General features: G+C 38.6%; 1 long non-coding RNA gene across 2 annotated transcripts in view; it reads left to right on the top strand.

The window, feature by feature from the left end:
* Nucleotides 1-3,991: 3,991 nt before the first annotated feature.
* LOC147374576 (uncharacterized) overlaps nucleotides 3,992-15,011 on the top strand; it is a 357,138-nt gene continuing 346,118 nt past the window's right edge. For both annotated transcript variants that reach the window (XR_015162919.1, XR_015162920.1), the window contains exon 1: nucleotides 3,992-5,839. This is a non-coding gene — a long non-coding RNA (uncharacterized LOC147374576). The remainder of the gene's footprint in view (nucleotides 5,840-15,011) is intronic.

The following is a 15,011-nucleotide window of genomic DNA, read 5'->3' as shown; positions in this document are numbered from 1 at the left end:
CTGACCTGCATACAGATTTCTCAAGAGGCTGGTCAGATGGTTTGGTATTCCCATGTTTTTAAGAATTTTCCACAGTTTGTGTTGATCCACACAGTCAAAGGATTTGGCATATTCATAAAGCAGAAATAGATGTTTTTATGGAACTCTCTTGCTTTTTTGATAATCCAACCGTTGTTGGCAATTTGATTTCTGGTTCCTCTGCCTTTTCTAAAACCAGCATGAGCATATGGAAGTTCACTGTTCACGTACTGTTGAAGCCTGGCTTGGAGAATTTTGAGCATTACTTTACTAGCGTCTGAGATGAGTGCAATTGTGTGGTAGTTTGAGCATTCTTTGGCATTGCCTTTCTTTGGGATTGGATAAAAACTGACCTTTTCCAGTACTGTGGCCACTGCTGAGTTTTCCCGATTTGTTGGCATATTGAGTGCAGCCCTTTCACAGCATCATCTTTCAGGATTTGAAATAGCTCCACTGGAATTCCATCACCTCCACTAGCTTTGTTCATAGTGATGCTTCCCAAGGCCCACTTGACGTTGTATTCCAGGATGTCTGGCTCTGGTTGAGTGATCATATCATTGTGGTTATCTGGGTCATGAAGATCTTTTTTGTATAGTTCTTTTGTGTATTCTTGCCACCTCTTCTTAATATCTTCTGCTTCTGTTAGGTCCATACTATATTTGTCCTTTATTGAGCCCATCTTTGCATGAAATGTTCCTTTGGTATCTCTAATTTTCTTGAAGAGATCTCTAGCCTTTCCCATTCTATTGTTTTCCTCTATTCTTTGCATTGATCGCTGAGGAAGGCTTTCTTATCTCTTCTTGCTATTCTTTGGAACTCTGCATTCAAATGGCTATATCTTTCCTTTTCTCCTTTGCTTTTCACAGCTATTTGTAAGACCTCCTCAGACAACTATTTTGTCTTTTTGCATTTCTTTTCTTGGGTATGGCCTTCATCCCTGTCTCTTGTACTTTGTCATGAACCTCCGTCCATGTTCATCAGGCACTCTGTCTATCAGATCTATTGAATCTATTTCTCACTTCCGCTGTATAATCATAAGGGATTTGATTTAGGTCATACCTGAATGGTCTAGTAGTTTTCCCTACTTTCTTCAATTTAAGTCAGAATTTGGCAATAAGGAGTTCATGATTTGAGCCACAGTCAGCTTCTGGTCTTGTTTTTGCTGACCATATAGAGCTTCTCCATCTTTGGCTGCAAAGAATATAATCAATCTGATTTCGGTGTTGACCATCTGGTGATGTCCATGTGTAGAGTCTTCTCTTGTGTTGTTGGAAGAGGGTGTTTGCTATGACCAGTGCATTCTCTTGGCAAAACTCTACTAGTCTTTGCCCTGTTTCATTCTGTACTCCAAGGCCAAATTTGCTTGTTACTTAAACCTAATTGTAAATTATTTTTTTGGTAATAATATTGAAAAGCAAAAAGAAACAAGGAAATAAATTGCTTTGTTTTTTTCATAATATCCTTGGTAAATCTTTGGTCAGTTTATAATTTATATCAGATATCGTTGTTTTGGTTTTTTTGAAAGAAAACTATCACAGATAAATATACATTGTTAAGACTGGAAGGAGTTGCCTTCAGACTAGAAGAGTTCCTGTCACTAAATATATTCAAACAGAAACTGGTAACCTTTTAACAGAGAATAAGAATTAAATTTTGTACTTCACTGTAAGTTAGATTAGTTACATTTTAAGATTTCCTTAAACTATAAGAAAATTGGAAATATGGAAATTCTTTCTGATACAAATTTTTAATCATATGCCTTTTTAAGATGGTCACTTTCCATTTACTTACATGACTTTAACAACCACTCTGAACAAAATGTTGTAAAAATTGTATTTTACTTTATGGATGAAGAAAATAGGTCCTGAAATTTTTTACTCTGATAAATCTATAAAGTGGCAGAGCCTGGAATATATTGCAGTTTCCCTGTCAGAGATCCTGTTTTTCAGTCACTACATTTCTGGGACTGAAGTTTATATCCCCAGAGAACAGGAGGAGCAAATAGATAACCAGATGCAGGTACTAGGGTTATATATACATACATTTGGAGAACTTACATTAGAGGAAATAGATGGTGTTGAGATGGGATTGTATACATGATGTAGGGTGAAGCTAAGTAGGTGCAATAAGGTTTAGGTCAACATAGGTATTTCAGGAACTCGAGAAGGATCAGACTGATAAGAAATACAATGAACATATCTGTTAAGAGAGAAAGAGTACAAGGTCTATAGAGTTTGGTGAATGACATCTTGTGAGCATCCTTTGGCTGTGTATCATGGCTGGGAGTGACACAGAAGGTGAAGTTGGGGGATTTATACAATTCTCAGTACACACATTCTGTATGCCTTTTCTGTAAGGTTGCAGAGAATGTAGATATCAATGATGAATACTTAAAACATAAGAAGAAATGGGGAAAAATAAAAGAACATAGCTACTTATTATTCAGGCAATGCTGTCTTCTGTACAGACTTTTAAATCAGTGACTTTCAATAAAAACTTTCCAAACCTTAAGTAGGAGCTTGGTAATATATTAGGGAAATACACTGGGCATTATGTTTAATCATAAAACTCAACTTTTCCCCAAGAAACTTCTGTTCTGCATGTATATACTGAAAACCAGATGAAAAGCCCTGTCTATTTTTTATTGTCTGCAGCGTAGCTGGTGCTTTATCGCTTGCCAAGTCAGGGCCACCTGTGGCTCTGACTTGGCAGCTCTGTGCTTAATAGGCCAGACGTTCTGTTCACAGGAAGGGCCTCCCAAAGCCTAAGTGGAAAGGAAGTGATCACATGACCAGGGTTCTGATTATGAGGACTTGCTGAATACATAATTTGATGTGTTTTGCTTTGAGCCGACACACTAGCCAGTGCTTTTGTTGGCTTCACTGCCAAAGACTTTTGCACACAAACAATTCGCAGCAAGTCGTTTGATTTCCCACACAGGAAACACGGCATGGAACAATCAGTCCTCTAACTATATATCGTCTCTTTTCCTATTGTTTTCATTCTGTTAAACTCCCAGCCGTTAACACATTAGTGGACCAGTTACTGAGACATGGGACCCCACATGGGTATAACACGCATAACCCCAAGATTCTATCCCAGTTTAGTTCAAAGGAAGGCCTTTCAGAATCATTTAAAGTGCAAGGTGAGCTTTGATGAGTCAGTAGATAATCTGACCAAGGAGTTTAGCAGCAATAAATTGATGGACTCCCCAATCCATGGGATTTTCCAGGCAAGAATACTGGAGTGGTTACCATTTCCTTCTCCAAGGGACCTTCGAGACCCAGGAATTGAACCCTGGTCTCCCGCCTTGCAGGCAGACTCTTTATGGTCTGAGCCACCAGGGAAGCCCAAATAAATAGATAAGACATATAATTAGCTGGGCTTACCAGGTGGTGCTACTGGTAAAGAACCCCCCTGCCAATGCAGGAGACACCAAGAGACGTGGGTTCGATCCCTGGGTTGGGAAGATCCCCTGGAGAAGGAAGTGGCAACCCACTCCAGTATTCTTGCCCAGAGAATCCCATGAACAGAGAAGCCTGGTGGACTACAATCCATATGGTCGCAGAGTTGGACACTACTGAGCACCTAAATAGAATAGATGAGTTCTCCTAGAAGATTCTAAATGATGTTATATTTTCATCTATTTTTGGTGGTTTGAAAAATGTTTTTATTTTTTTTAATGATTTATGCTGTGCTTTGAATCTCTATGCTAAATGTGGCCTGACTTCTAATACAAAATCTATAGGAATTAGGTCTTTAACCTTGGGGGAAGATTGCTGGGCATTCAGGGTCTCAGTTATCCTCAGTTATGCTTGTAAAACAAATAGTTTGGATAATTGTCCCTGAGGACTATTTCAGTGGTTCTCAGTTTGGTTGTACCAGTTATTCTCCTGGGGATCTCTAGAAAGTGCTGTTGCCCACACCCTACCCTTGGAGAGTCTGCTTTAATGGTCTAGTCCAGTACAGAGCCTGAGTAGTAAAATATAAAACCTTGACTGCATAGCAGAGTCAGCTGGGCAGCTTATAAAATCAGTGCCTAGTCTGCATTATTTCCTAAAACTTGCCAGGTGACAACAAATGTGCTGCCAAGGTTGTGAGAGTCACTGTTCCAAAACGATATAATCTGTCATTTGACAATATTAAGGAGATCTGTGGATATGTTGGTGCTGCACAGTGCATGCATGTAAGAATGCCATCTCTGTGTGTGTGCTCAGTCGCTTCAGTCACGTCTGACTCTTTGTGACACCATGGACCACAGTCTACTAGGCTCTTCTGTCCACAGGATTTTGAGGCAAGAATACTGACTGGAGTGGGTTTGCCATTTCCTCCTCCAGGGGATCTTTCCCACCCATGGATCGAACCTGCATCTCCTGTGGCTCCTGCATTGGTATGTGTATTCTCTAACATTGAGCCACCTGCCCTAAGCAAAAGTGGTCATTCATCCATTCACTGACTACTCACTATACACTATGTTCTTTACTGAGTACTTATAATTATGTTTATAATGCTGCCATTTGCATGAAAAGTTTTCTTGACATCACAAAATTAGAAGCATTGGAATACTTTATATTATAGAGAAAAATTAAACATCACTTCCAGACTAAGGAGTTGATGAATCCACCTGTTATAAATGACCATGTAGTGTGCATAAACAATGACTACTAAAAAATGAGCATAGTCTTTGATTTACTTTTACTCCTAGTAATTAAGGATAGAGAACACAGAGATATTCACATAAGTATCTTTTATATGATAAAAGATATTTACCACTTCTTCTGAAAGTAGCCCTGATTGCAGAAAATATGCACTGTAAATTTTAACAAAATATTACTTAGTCATCAATTTAAAACTTTTAATTCCTGACATAAAATATTTAATGTATATAAAAAAGATAAGTGCCTAGCATTGTAGTGGGTTTAGAAATAATTTGAACTTTATAATTTTCTTTTGTTTGTAATTATAACTCTATTATGTATTGCTTAGATTAAAACTTTTAAAAACGCTTATGATGACAATTTGAAATTTATAATTTTATTTTATTTGTAATTGTAACTCTGTTATGTATTACTTATATTAAAACTTTTAAAAATGCTTATGACAACAAAAATCAGTTAAATTGTAAAGCCAGTTTGATTCCATTAAGCATTTATTTGACATTCTTTTTTTCTTTTTGCTGTTTTGTTTTACCAATGTATGAAAAGCCTACTAATTATTCTGTAAAGTGTTTTGCAATTTTTGTTCTGAGAGAGAGTGCCACTTTGCTGGGATTTTAAGAGGAATTGAGAGAAGATACTATCTAACTTTTTAGTTACAACTGTCTAATTTTTAAATTATTCTGATTTACAGTTGAAAGAAAAGAAAAACACCCCACACTCCAAAACAAATAAGCACTATAGGAGGCAAAATAATCCCTTTTCCAAAGATGTCCACCTTCTAATTCCCAGAAACTGTGAATGTGTTGTGTTACAAGGCAAAGGGACATTCATGTTGCAAGTGGAATTAATGTTGCTGATCAGCTGACCTTGCGACGCTGGGTGTATGCTGGCTGATCCAGGTGCGCCTAAAGTAATCACAAGCGTCCTTCTAAGCGAAGGAGGGAGGAGTTTCAGAGAGAGGAAGTGCAAGAAAGACTTGGCTTACGGTTACTCGCTTTACAAATGGCGGAAGGGCCCACAAACCAACGAGAAGGAGTAGACTCTAGAAGGTGGAGAAAGCAAGCAAATAGACGCTCCCCTGGAGCCATCAGAGAGGAGCCCTGGCCTCCCAGTACCCTGATTTGAGCTCAGCGAGACCGTTTGAACTTCTGACCTCCAGAACTGTAAGTTAACAAATTGGTGCTGTTTTTGCTCATTGAGTTTGCAGTAGTTTGTCACAGCAGTAATGGAAGCTAATACAAGTGCTTGTATGATATGTAATGTGAAAAAATATTGCCTGAAATGCTCATACTTTGGCTTGTGAGGAAGTGCCTTTCTTATCCTTATCTCTGTTTTGCTTCTCTACTCCTACTTATATGAAAGTTCTTGTTGCTGTTTCTCATATTTGCTGCTAATAATGGTGAAATTAGAGCAGTTGTGGAGCAAGAATTTGATTTTTCATATAAACCTGGGAGAGGTGTGGAATAGAATGCCCACCATCAAGTGATGAATTGGGAAAGACTAGAAGGGAGAAGGCAATGGCACCCCACTCCAGTACTCTTGCCTGGCAAATCCCATGGACGGAGGAGCCTGTTAGGCTGCAGTCCATGGGGTCGCTAGGAGTCGGACCCGACTGAGCGACTTCATTTTCACTTTTCACTTTCCACTTTCATGCATTGGAGAAGGAAATGGCAACTCACTCCAGTGTTCTTGCCTGGAGAATCCCAGGGACGGGGGAGCTTGGTGGGCTGCTGTCTATGGGGTCGCACAGAGTCGGACACGACTGAAGTGACTTAGCAGTAGCCGCAGTAGCAGAAATTAGTGCAAATGACTTAATTTTTAAAAACTTAAAACTTTTTTATAGTAGCCAAGAAGGAGTTACCCTGTAATTTTAAAAATGGAGTCAAAGAAAGGGAAGAATTGCAAACGGTAATAGAAGTGTGAAAATTCAAAGTAATCTAGACTAAGGAAATTATCTTCATTATGGCTAAGGACAGGGAAAAAAAAATGGCATGATTTTGTATGAGGTTCTGAAAATTATGCTTTGTTGTGGTTCTTTGGCTTAGCTTGTTTTTCAGTTGTTCAATGTTCAGGAGAGTTAGAAGTGGCAATACTGTTATTATTAGGAAATACCAAAATTATAAAGTTAAACTCAATTCAGCTGTTGTAACCAAAATAGAGGGATTTGGGGTGCAACCACTCAGGGATATCTGGATGCAGAAGTCAGTGATGACTCTGAATCATAAAATAAAAGCTGTGTTTGTTAACAAATTGTAATATCATGGTTGTCTCTGAGGCAGAAGATGAGAAAACTGCTAAGTATGGAAAAAACATATACATATTGATAAAGATAAGTTAGGTAAATGTGCGTGATCTTAATTGCTCTGTTTATCATTGAACTGATACATGCCTAGTAATTTGAGATCAGTGATTTAGTGCTTTTTATTTTTTCCTACTGAATGTATGAAGAAATTGAGAGTAGGATATGGGGGTGGGGGCAGGGAGCTGGGAGGAGGAGAGGGTCTGGAGAACCTGTAGAGCCGGAGGAAGAAGCAGTTGGCAAAAAGGTGAGGAATATTCCTGTCTTCAGACAACTTGGAGGATTGTGCATGAACTGTAATGAACTATAGCCCACATTTTTTTAATCATCAGCATTATTATTTAAACTTTGTTAAAATGTTGAGTTATTTGGTAAATATCCTCAAGTGCATCCCAAACATGTTTTGAAGACAAAATAATCAAGTTCTAAAGTCTGAATTAGGAGAAGGCAATGGCACCCCACTCCAGTACTCTTGCCTGGAAAATCCCATGGACGGAAAATCCCATGGACGGAGGAGCCTGGTAGGCTGCAGTCCATGGGGTCGCTGAGGGTCGGACACGACTGAGGGACTTCACTTTCACTTTTCACTTTTCACTTTCATGCAGGAGGAGGAAATGGCAACCCACTCCATTGTTCTTGCCTGGAGAATCCCAGGGATGGGGGAGCCTGGTGGGCTGCCGTCTATGGAGTCGCACAGAGTTGGACACGACTGAAGCAACTTAACAGCAGCAGCAAAGTCTGAATTACTGAGGGAGAAAACACAGCTAAATAGGGTCTTTTTAAAATCATTGTCTCTATGTCTTTCCCCTCTTCTCCAAAAGAGAAGACAAAAGAGGAAATTACCATTTTCTTTTGTCAAATTACTTCCTGTATTTGTTTACTGCTCTTCACATGTTCTAATATTAAAATATAATCCAATATGCACTGCAAACTTCATCATAGAGCAGGCTTTCTCAGCTTGGGCACTGTTGAAACTTTGGACCAGATGATTATTTGTGGTGGGAGACTGTGCTGTGCATTGTGGGATGGTGAACAGCAACCCTGGCCTCTTATTCTTCACTCACTAGAGGCCCAGAGCAGTTAGGATAACCCAAAATGTTCCTAGATAGTTCCATGTGCCCCTGGGGACCAAAATCAACCACAGTTAAGAATCCCTGCTCTAAAAGCAAGACAAATGCAGTGTATCTGTTGTGGAGTTTGATTATGTTAGAATGCTACTTGTTGCATGCAAGCTTGGTTTTAAAGATTAGTTTTTCATTCACCTGCTTTTACCCTTGCTGTGTTCAATAAGTAGCAAGTTTCATATCTTTTACTATGGTGGTGAGGAAAGATATGGAGAAAGTAACTTTCACTGTTAAATATAGCAGAATTTGGGGAAACTAGAATAATCAAATATAATATAAGCTATTAGGTTAGCAGCCCCATTTTTGCATTTGCTCTTGGAAGATATGATTTCCTTGTATATGACAACAGCCAACAATATGATTTAGGCATTGGGAGTAGCAACTCTGTCAGCTAGCTACCTCATACTGTTTGAGTTGGATGAGGTGGGTGTGTTAGTGATATGATATACTTTGATGTAGTGTATAGCCGCTGAGTTAAGAAAGTAAGGGTCTGATTACTGCAGAGTTTTTTTTTTTTTAGAGACTCTATCCCCATTTTCACTAGAAAAAAAATGTGTCCACATCTCCTGTAGTTACAATTTCCCCCTCTTTCACCACAGTGCCTGGGGAACAAAATGAAGGAGATCTAGGCACATGGTCCCAGAGTCTGTCTTCTTGGATGTGAGGTTTGGGTGGTGTGTTTGTGTACACATGTGGTTGGTTGAAGTCTTTTTTTAAAGTACTTGTAAAGAGGATTTCTAACTCCCTTTCAATGAAAGAAGAGTGATACTTCACCAGTCAGCTCTGTGTTTAAAATAATTACAAACTTATTATAACCATAATGTAGGAGTTGGGAGACAAAGGGAATTTACATGACAGGTAAGTTTGTTCAACTTTATGGAATAACGATGTAAAACAAACATAGGTATGAAATAATTGATGGAGAAACATATGAAAATAAAAAATACAGAAAATTCCATCTGTCTTTACATCTTTAGATTTATCTATCCATTCATATCTGAGGTATCAATCATCTATGTTGCCATTTATCTATTACAAAAAATAAATGTCAATCTCATGTTGACAATTATGAGCTTGATACACATTAAGACAGTATATATTTGTTATCTTTATTAGCTATAACTTCAGACTACTTATGATAAGGATCTTGAAATGTTTAAGTTGATAAGTCAGCAAAACTGAAGGTGAATCAGTCGTGTCTGACTCTTTGTGACCCCATGAATCGCAGCACCCCAGGCCTCCCAGTCCATCACCAATTCCCAGAGTTCACTCAAACTCGTGTCCATCGAGTTGGTGATGCCATCCAGCCATCTCATCCTCTGTCATCCCCTTCTCCTCCTGCCCCTAATCCCTCCCAGCATCAGAGTCTTTTCCAATGAGTCAACTCTTCGCATGAGGTGGCCAAAGTATTGGAGTTTCAGCTTTAGCATCAGTCCTTCCAATGAACACCCAGGGCTGATCTCCTTCAGAATGGACTGGTTGGATCTCCTTGCAGTCCAAGTGACTCTCAAAGACTCTTCTCCAACACCACAGTTCAAAAACATCAATTCTTCAGTGCTCAGCTTTCTTCACAGTCCAATTCTCACATCCATACATGACCACTGGAAAAACCATAGCCTTGACTAGATGCACCTTTGTTTGCAAAGTAATATTTCTGCTTTTGAATATGCTATCTAGGTTGGTCATAACTTTCCTTCCAAGGAGTAAGCATCTTTTAATTTCATGGCTACAATCATCATCTGCAGTGATTTTTAGAGCCCAAAAAATAAAGTCTGACACTGTTGCAACTGTTTCCCCATCTATTTGCCATGAAGTGATGGGACCAGATGCCATGATCTTAGTTTTCTGAATGTTGAGCTTTAGGCCAACTTTTTCACTCTGCTCTTTCACTTTCATCAAGAGGCTTTTTAGTTCCTCTTCACTTTGTGCTATAAGGGTGGTGTCATCTGCATATCTGAGGTTATTGCTATTTCCCCCTGCAATCTTGATTCCAGCTTGTGCTTCTTCCAGCCCAGCTTTTCTCATGATGTACTCTGCATATAAGTTAAATAAGCAGGGTGACAATAAACAGCCTTGACGTACTCCTTTTCCTCTTAGGAACCAGTCTGTTGTTCCATGTCCAGTTCTAACTGTTGATTCCTGACCTGCATATAGGTTTCTCAAGAGGCAGGTTAGGTGGTCTGGTATTCCCATCTCTTTCAGAATTTTCCACAGTTTAATGTGATCCACACAGTCAAAGGCTTTGGCATAGTCAATAAAGCAGAAATAGATGTTTTTCTGGAATTCTCTTGCTTTTCTGATGATCCAGCGGATGTTGGCAATTTGGTCTCTGGTTCCTCTACCTTTTCTAAAACCAGCTTGAACATCTGGAAGTTCACGGTTCATGTATGCTGAAGCCTGGCTTGGAGAATTTTGAGCATGACTTTACTAGCGTGTGAGATGAGTGCAATTGTACAGTAGTTTGAGCATTCTCTGGCATTGCCTTTCTTTGGGACTGGAATGAAAACTGACCTTTTCCAGTCCTGTGGGCACTGCTGAGTTTTCCAAATTTGCTGGCATATTGAGTACAGCACTTTGACAGCATCATCTTTCAGGATTTGAAATAGCTCCACTGGAGTTCCATCACATCCACTAGCTTTGTTCGTAATGATGCTTTCTAAGGCCCACTTGACTTCACATTCAGGATGTCTGGCTCTAGGTGAGTGATCACACCATTGTGGTTATCTGGGTCATGAAGATCTTTTTTGTACAGTTCTTCTGTGTGTTCTTGCCACCTCTTCTTAATATCTTCTGCTTCTGTTAGGTCCATACCATTTCTGTACTTTATCGAGCCCGTCTTTGCATGAAATGTTCCCTTGGTATATCTAATTTTCTTGAAGAGATCTCTAGTCTTTCCCATTCTGTTGTTTTCCTCTATTTCTTTGCATTGATTGCTGAGAAAGGCTTTCTTATCTCTCCTTGCTATTCTTTGGAACTCTGCATTCAGATGCTTATATCTTTCCTATCCTTTGCTTTTTGCTTCTCTTCTTTTCACAGCTCTCTGTAAGGCCTCCCCAGACGGCCGTTTTGCTTTTTTGCATTTCTTTTCCATGGGGATGGTCCTGATCCCTGTCTCTTGTACAACGTCACGAACCTCCGTCCATAGTTCATCAGGCGCTCTGTCTATCAGATCTGGTCACTTAAATCTACTTCTCTCTCCCATTGTATAATCATAAGGGATTTGATTTAGGTCATACCTGAACAACTGAAGTCTAATAATTGCAGACAGGAATATATATGAAAATTTGAAAGGGAGTAAGATTTTACAACATGTTTTAGGTATATACCAAACTTTTTTTAAAGTGCAAAGGGGAGGAAGAAAAGAGGAAAAGGCGGAACTAAATGCAGTAACTGGGACACAGTTGAGATAATTTGGGATGGAGATGGGGAACGAAGCAAGTACAAAAACTTCAGAAAAGCATGGAAGTGGTTAAGTAAAAATAGCATAGGATGAAGAAAGGAAAACTTAGAAGGTGATGCTGAATAATAAGATCATCCTTAGTGTTTCTTTATTCATCAGAAGAAAGTCACTTAAAAATCCGTAAAAAGTGCTTCTGAGAAGGCAAGGATCAGAGACTGTTTCAGACAGCTTTAATTTAGAAAGATCTCTTTGGAAGGGCTCTACTGAAAGTGATTCTGGATTATCTCCCATTAACGCTAAATCATTAGGAACAAAAGATTTCTGGGAAGCAAAATACTTTAAGGGATTACTGATTTGGTTAATTAGATCTGCTTGGACTTAATGAGTTCATACCCCCTTGGTGGTTTCAGTTGGGTCACTGAGTTTCATTCCTGAGGAAAATCTGTTGTCAGGCAGCAGAGTAATGACAGTCAGGCCTAAAATGGCACATGAGCTTGTAGCGACTTTAAATATCAAACAGTACAATGTGTTGAAACATGATAACTGGAGCATTTCAAAGGCTAAGGCCTTACATAAAACCTTTAATGTCAGGGAGTAATATATTATGAAATGTCATGCTTGGATTTTAAGAGTGAGACAATGACAGAGTCCTTTTTAATAAAATACTCTATTCAAAGTAATATACATTTCAGTATTGCTCATATGCATCAAAATAGATTCAATTTCATTTACTCCCCAAAGGGGAATAAGAAGGACATATACTAATTTTCTTCTTTTTATCTCGCTCCCAATTGATAATATTGTCAGTAGGAAATAAATCTACTCTGTAATAGGAGATTTGTACTGCATATGAATAAAATTTCCAAAACTTTAAAACAATATTAAAATTTTTTACTTTAAGTGAATAAATAATAATGATGTAGAATGTCCTGAAGGTAAAGGGATATTTCTATAGCCAGTGTGAAAGGAGTGCGTTTGTATGCAATATACACTTCTTTTAACAATGGTGTTCAGTGTGATGACATACACATTCGTAGGAAAAAATGCTTTTTATTCATGACATTCTGTGGTTTAGTTTTATTCTTTATAAATTTGCAATATCAACACTTTGATAGGGAATGGAAATATACTTTATAAACATTTTATAGAATTATATCCTACTATATAGATAACTTGGAGAAAATTTACCCTTTTAACCTTGTGAGGGCTGTTTTTATTGCATTGAACTATATAGATACCTGGTGAAAATTCGACAGTCCTAATAGCATTGTGGCATTATAATTTCTTTTAGAAGTAATATTTACCTCTCAATCTAGAAAGATCTTCTAGGATTTACTCTTCCAGGATTTACTCAAATCATTTCATAAATTTCTTTTACAAATGAATAAGCTTAGTACTTTGGCCACCTCATGTGAAGAGTTGACTCATTGGAAAAGACTCTGATGCTGGGAGGGATTGGGGGCAGGAGGAGAAGGGGACGACAGAGGATGAGATGGCTGGATGGCATCACTGACTCGATGGACGTGAGTCTGAGTGATCTTCCGGAGTTGGTGATGGACAGGGAGGCCTGGCGTGCTGGGATTCATGGGGTCGCAAAGAGTCGGACACGACTGAGCAACTGAACTGAACTGAAGCTTAGTTTTACGATGAGAATCAATTGATCTTCTGGATCTTAATTGGCACAGGTCTTATTGAAATTACAATGGCCATAGCTATCTTGTATCTTATTTTTCTTTTGCCCTTTACCATGCTCAGTTGTTAAGTTGCATGGGACTCTTTTGCAACCCCTTGGACTGTAGCCTGCCAGGCTCCTCTGTCCATGGGATTCTCCAGTGAGAATGCTGGAGTGGGTTGCCACTTGCTTCTGTAGGGGACCTTCCAGACCTAAGGATCAAACCTGTGTCTACTGCACCTGGTGCATTGTAAGGTGGGTTCTTTACCACTGTGCCACCTGGGTAGCCCCTGAAAAAAACTGTATGGTGGCTCAGATGGTAAAGAATCATCCTGCAAAGCAAGAGACCTGAGTTCGATCCCTTGGTCAGACAGATCCCCTGGAGAAGGAAATGGCAACCCATTCCAGTAATCTTGCCTAGAGAATTTCATGAACAGAGGAGCCTGGTGGGCTACAATCTGTGCAGTGGCAAAGAGTGGGACATGACTGAGCAACTAACACTTTTTCATAGTTATCTTAGTTTAGCTCCATTGTAGAAACGTACCCTGGTAAAAATGAGTGAAGGCTCTTAAGTGAAATAAGAATAATTAAAACATGCTTTTGTTCATGCTTTATCAAAATCTTCAAAGAGGTGGTTGAGGCATCAGGCAATCTCATCTAAAAAGTGATATAATAAGATAATCTAGCTTGTTAAAATAAAAGTGGTATAAGGTCTTGCTGGCTTGTTGGCTTCAACTCTGGTTCGAGGAATCCTAGTGTTGACTGTCTTCTCTGTCTGCTCATTTCCTTGACATTTGATAGTGACATCATGGATGAATAAGCTGTCTATATATTTTGTCCAGTGAAGGTGGATATCAACTGTTATCTGAAAGATAAATGTTAGGAGAGATGGATGTTCAGATAACTGTTTTGAACACAGTAGAGGTCATATGAAACAAAGCTCATGGATGTCATCTTGAGATCACGTTTCTTTGTGTTGTACAAAATCCTATGGATTTTTGACTATAATCCTTTTGTCTAATGAATACTACACTCCATCGTAATATTAATAGCTATAACATAATGAGTCATTATATAGTATTTTATAATATTTTTTTGTAAGGAATTATCTAATAAACTGATTAAAAATGGCCAAGATGACAGTGAGACTAGTCTTGAAAAAAGTGTTCTATAAACATTGTTTATTTGTGGGCACATAAGTAGTATCTTTTTGGTCAAATATGTCTGTTCTGTTCAATCTATAAATATATTTGGACTCTCAGCCACATAAATTCTGCATCTTTACTTACAGTATTATCAGTGAAAATACTTCAAGAGTAGGTTCAGATAATATTTCCGCTGTAATGGCTCAGTAAAATCTAGCATGTGTATGGGCAGCGGTTCAAGGTTGAAGAAATCAAGCAGGCAGCTGTGGAAACAGTGATATTAAAATTCTTCAAGTGGGAGTGGAGGGGAGTCTGGAAAAACTAGCTGATACTACAGCTTCTTGTAGCATGGAAGATGAAAGATTGGGGTGGTTACATACTATTCAGTGCGGAAATGAGAAGGGAATGAGACTCTGCTTTTTCAAACAATGAAGAAAATTCAGCTCAAATAAGGAAAATTTAAAATGTCAGGACTGTGTATTATTAATGATATTGAGCAGGTTTGCAGTTAATTCATATGGTTACATTTTGATATTTTTAAGACTGCAAGCAGGAAAGCTTGGAGAACCTACACCAACATTATTAAGGTTTCATGAAGTAAAGTCATTTACCTAGAGAATTTGAGGAAAGATATGTAAGAAAAGCTACTTAAAATATCCTCACATGTATTCATTTAAGCCAAGGGTAGAACAAAT

The sequence above is a fragment of the Bos grunniens genome, chromosome 4 (genome assembly GCF_055505025.1).
Source record: "Bos grunniens cultivar Pamir isolate PY7600 chromosome 4, Bosgru_T2T1.0, whole genome shotgun sequence".
Classification (NCBI taxonomy): domain Eukaryota; kingdom Metazoa; phylum Chordata; class Mammalia; order Artiodactyla; family Bovidae; genus Bos; species Bos grunniens.
This window is presented reverse-complemented; position numbering and strand designations above follow the sequence as displayed.